We start from the raw sequence: 5,000 nt of genomic DNA on the forward strand, positions 1-5,000 counted from the left end.
ACGCTGCACCTTAACCCAAGTTACGCTGCACCTTAACCCAAGTTACGCTGCACCTTAACCCAAGTTACGCTGCACCTTAACCTAACTTACGCTGCACCTTAACCTAACTTACGCTGCACCTTAACCTAACTTACGCTGCACCTTAACCTAACTTACGCTGCACCTTAACCTAACTTACGCTGCACCTTAACCTAACTTACGCTGCACCTTAACCTAACTTACACTGCACCTTAACTGTCACATGTAACGTCACAGGAATGTAGCTTTGCCTAACAGCAACCCTCTGAACATAGTTCACTGCTTGGATCCTCTGGTGTCATGTGTATTTCTTGATGCCATGGTGCGTACCCTCACATAAAGGTCTTTCGAGTGTTGCGTACTTTCTACACAGTCCCGCTAACCACTGGAAGGGTGTACCGCTACAGAACGAATATCGCCCTCCCCTCCTGCCCTTCCAAGCTGGTCGGTCAGGCGTTTGTTTGTGAAATGAGCCTTGCAGCTGTTCAGTTGCATTCGGTTGTCGATGCAGTCAGTGTACGTTGTGGTACGGCCTGTGTGGACTGTCCGCTGATGTACGCGTAACCCACACTGATCATCCGTCGTTACGTACTGAGTGACATAATGTGGCACATGCTTGACCGTACACCGGCTGCGCCCTACAATGGCGAATCATAAGGGCCATATGTTGTGCACGATGCTACTTGTCTCGTCTCCCCATTACAGCGAGATTGCACTGTTGTACGCCGTACAGACATGTGGTAGGTAGGTACGGACGAAAGTATTGCATGTTGGCCCCCCCCCCCCCCCCCCCTCCTCCCTCTGCCGGGAATCAGCGTGAGCCGTCTGTTGATGTAGCGACGAGGGTTTTCCTATTTAATCGTATTGCCCCACACAACATGATAGCACGGTGGACCGCGTTCCACATCTGCGACATGCTACAGAGGCCGGTTGACAGTCGAGCCGCGCAAGGGACATTGCACACGTGCGCGGACCATCTTCCACGTGTTCTCTCGTGTACATGCCGCAGTGTGTATGTGGGCTGATGTAGCGTGTCGTGACACATAACATGCAGGCATGCCAGAATCGTAGATTTCGCAAATGTAGATTGACGTATACGTTTGCTGCCAAAGATCCGCAAATGAACTGGAAATCAGTTGTTGAGCGGTTGTTCGCGCTGCAGGTGCATCGGTGATAGCGACGATCGGTACATCTATGAACCGGTTGTTTCGGCGGTACCCGCCATGCCCCCGAACCTGAGTTGGCCATGTGGGTATGAAGCGATACGAGGCTGTGGCTTGGCGGGACAGTCCCCGGCCGGTGAGGGGGGGCCGCCCGGCGTGCTGGCCGCGCGCTGCGTGAGCGCACGCACTACAGCCGGCTGGTGGGGGGCGCCCAGTGGCAGGAGCGCCGGCCGACGGGCCCGGCTGGCGTCCCAGCTATGCGCCGGCGCACCCTGCGCGCGGCGCCAGGCGGCCAAAGTGGGTTCTGCCGAGCCCGGTGCGAAGCGCGGTGGACATCTGCAGTGTGCTGGTCCGATTGCGGACTGTGTGCGTTGAGGATGCGCCGCCGCCCGGCACTCGGCGTCGCGACGCCGTCTGCTGCTCGGTCGCCCCCAGCGGTTCTCGCAGGTGGTTTGTATCGCAGCTCTGCGGACGTGTTGGCGCGTGCGCTGTGCTGGGAGAGTTCGCTTCTGCACCCAAGTGGGGCTTTGCCCTTCTGTGGCGCTGGCGTTGGAGCTGCCGGTCACCGTAGGTGGCGCGTGTTGTTTCCCGCCGGCAATGCCACGACAGCACGCTCCCGGGCCTCTGTCGGCAGCGGCAAGCTCAGTTGGGAGCACGGGTGTTCGCACTGAAAGCGTCTACTCGCCCATCTCCGGGCGATTGCGCCTCTCTCGAACCCGACCAAGTACTTAGGACGGCGCTGCGCGCCGCCGGGACCTGAGAGGGTTTCGAGGTGTATCGTGCAGGGGAGCTCAGCCTCCTCCTGTTTGCAGAATAATTGAGCGGACGCTTGCGTGTTCGCGCGGGCCCTCGGGACACACTCCCGGGCGGCCGGCTGCTCAGCTCTCGTTGACGCAGCTCCCTGGTTGATCCTGCCAGTAGTCATATGCTTGTCTCAAAGATTAAGCCATGCATGTCTCAGTACAAGCCGCATTAAGGTGAAACCGCGAATGGCTCATTAAATCAGTTATGGTTCCTTAGATCGTACCCACGTTACTTGGATAACTGTGGTAATTCTAGAGCTAATACATGCAAACAGAGTCCCGACCAGAGATGGAAGGGACGCTTTTATTAGATCAAAACCAATCGGATTGGCTCGTCTGGTCCGTTTGCCTTGGTGACTCTGAATAACTTTGGGCTGATCGCACGGTCCTCGTACCGGCGACGCATCTTTCAAATGTCTGCCTTATCAACTGTCGATGGTAGGTTCTGCGCCTACCATGGTTGTAACGGGTAACGGGGAATCAGGGTTCGATTCCGGAGAGGGAGCCTGAGAAACGGCTACCACATCCAAGGAAGGCAGCAGGCGCGCAAATTACCCACTCCCGGCACGGGGAGGTAGTGACGAAAAATAACGATACGGGACTCATCCGAGGCCCCGTAATCGGAATGAGTACACTTTAAATCCTTTAACGAGTATCTATTGGAGGGCAAGTCTGGTGCCAGCAGCCGCGGTAATTCCAGCTCCAATAGCGTATATTAAAGTTGTTGCGGTTAAAAAGCTCGTAGTTGGATTTGTGTCCCACGCTGTTGGTTCACCGCCCGTCGGTGTTTAACTGGCATGTATCGTGGGACGTCCTGCCGGTGGGGCGAGCCGAAGGCGTGCTTGCGCGTCCCGAGGCGGACCCCGTTGAAATCCTACCAGGGTGCTCTTAGTTGAGTGTCTCGGTGGGCCGGCACGTTTACTTTGAACAAATTAGAGTGCTTAAAGCAGGCAAGCCCGCCTGAATACTGTGTGCATGGAATAATGGAATAGGACCTCGGTTCTATTTTGTTGGTTTTCGGAACCCGAGGTAATGATTAATAGGGACAGGCGGGGGCATTCGTATTGCGACGTTAGAGGTGAAATTCTTGGATCGTCGCAAGACGAACAGAAGCGAAAGCATTTGCCAAGTATGTTTTCATTAATCAAGAACGAAAGTTAGAGGTTCGAAGGCGATCAGATACCGCCCTAGTTCTAACCATAAACGATGCCAGCCCAGCGATCCGCCGCAGTTCCTCCGATGACTCGGCGGGCAGCCTCCGGGAAACCAAAGCTTTTGGGTTCCGGGGGAAGTATGGTTGCAAAGCTGAAACTTAAAGGAATTGACGGAAGGGCACCACCAGGAGTGGAGCCTGCGGCTTAATTTGACTCAACACGGGAAACCTCACCAGGCCCGGACACCGGAAGGATTGACAGATTGATAGCTCTTTCTTGATTCGGTGGGTGGTGGTGCATGGCCGTTCTTAGTTGGTGGAGCGATTTGTCTGGTTAATTCCGATAACGAACGAGACTCTAGCCTGCTAACTAGTCGCGTGACATCCTTCGTGCTGTCAGCGATTACTTTTCTTCTTAGAGGGACAGGCGGCTTCTAGCCGCACGAGATTGAGCAATAACAGGTCTGTGATGCCCTTAGATGTTCTGGGCCGCACGCGCGCTACACTGAAGGAATCAGCGTGTCTTCCTAGGCCGAAAGGTCGGGGTAACCCGCTGAACCTCCTTCGTGCTAGGGATTGGGGCTTGCAATTGTTCCCCATGAACGAGGAATTCCCAGTAAGCGCGAGTCATAAGCTCGCGTTGATTACGTCCCTGCCCTTTGTACACACCGCCCGTCGCTACTACCGATTGAATGATTTAGTGAGGTCTTCGGACTGGTACGCGGCATCGACTCTGTCGTTGCCGATGCTACCGGAAAGATGACCAAACTTGATCATTTAGAGGAAGTAAAAGTCGTAACAAGGTTTCCGTAGGTGAACCTGCGGAAGGATCATTACCGACTAGACTGCATGTCTTTCGATGTGCGTGTCGTGTCGCGCAACACGCTACCTGTACGGCAGTAGCCGTGCGCCGCGTGCGGAACCACGCGTGCCTCTCAAAACTAGCGCAAGTGTTGTTGTGTGGTACGAGCGCTGAAGCTCTGGAGCGGCTGGCCTGCGGCACCTGGCGCCTGGCGCCGGTTTTGAATGACTTTCGCCCGAGTGCCTGTCCGCTCCGGTGTGGAGCCGTACGACGCCCATCGGCCGTCAGGCCGTTGGACACAAAGTAATGGAACAGGGGCCGTCAAACGCCTCAGTCCCGCCTCTGCAACTGTCTTGAAAGAGACGGTGGAGAACTGAAAAGATAAAGATCACCCAGGACGGTGGATCACTCGGCTCGTGGGTCGATGAAGAACGCAGCAAATTGCGCGTCGACATGTGAACTGCAGGACACATGAACATCGACGTTTCGAACGCACATTGCGGTCCATGGATTCCGTTCCCGGGCCACGTCTGGCTGAGGGTCGGCTACGTATACTGAAGCGCGCGGCGTTTGTCCCGCTTCGGGCGCCTGGGAGTGTCGTGGTCGCCTGTGTGGCCGGCCGCGTCTCCTTAAACGTGCGATGCGCGCCTGTCGCCTGGCGGTTCGCATACCGGTGCTTTCTCGGTAGCGTGCACAGCCGGCTGGCGGTGTGGCGTGCGACACCTCGTACAACGACCTCAGAGCAGGCGAGACTACCCGCTGAATTTAAGCATATTACTAAGCGGAGGAAAAGAAACTAACAAGGATTCCCCCAGTAGCGGCGAGCGAACAGGGAAGAGTCCAGCACCGAACCCCGCAGGCTGCCGCCTGTCGTGGCATGTGGTGTTCGGGAGGGTCCACTACCCCGACGCCTCGCGCCGAGCCCAAGTCCAACTTGAATGAGGCCACGGCCCGTAGAGGGTGCCAGGCCCGTAGCGGCCGGTGCGAGCGTCGGCGGGACCTCTCCTTCGAGTCGGGTTGCTTGAGAGTGCAGCTCCAAGTGGGTGGTAAACTCCATCTGA

The 5,000-nt window shown here is 56.4% G+C and overlaps 3 non-coding genes across 3 annotated transcripts in view; all 3 read left to right on the forward strand.

The window, feature by feature from the left end:
* The first annotated feature begins 2,079 nt into the window (after window positions 1-2,079).
* Window positions 2,080-3,973, forward strand: LOC126307599 (small subunit ribosomal RNA). The gene has a single exon (XR_007553640.1). It is a non-coding gene; the product is annotated as a small subunit ribosomal RNA (ribosomal RNA).
* A 355-nt stretch (window positions 3,974-4,328) lies between these two features.
* Window positions 4,329-4,483, forward strand: LOC126307596 (5.8S ribosomal RNA). The gene has a single exon (XR_007553637.1). It is a non-coding gene; the product is annotated as a 5.8S ribosomal RNA (ribosomal RNA).
* A 188-nt stretch (window positions 4,484-4,671) lies between these two features.
* The window catches only part of LOC126307521 (large subunit ribosomal RNA), a 4,222-nt gene continuing 3,893 nt past the window's right edge, over window positions 4,672-5,000 (forward strand). The window contains exon 1 of the ribosomal RNA XR_007553572.1: window positions 4,672-5,000. This exon is cut by the window's right edge and continues 3,893 nt beyond it. This is a non-coding gene — a ribosomal RNA (large subunit ribosomal RNA).

Source organism: Schistocerca gregaria, unplaced genomic scaffold (assembly GCF_023897955.1).
Source record: "Schistocerca gregaria isolate iqSchGreg1 unplaced genomic scaffold, iqSchGreg1.2 ptg000341l, whole genome shotgun sequence".
Lineage (NCBI taxonomy): Eukaryota > Metazoa > Arthropoda > Insecta > Orthoptera > Acrididae > Schistocerca > Schistocerca gregaria.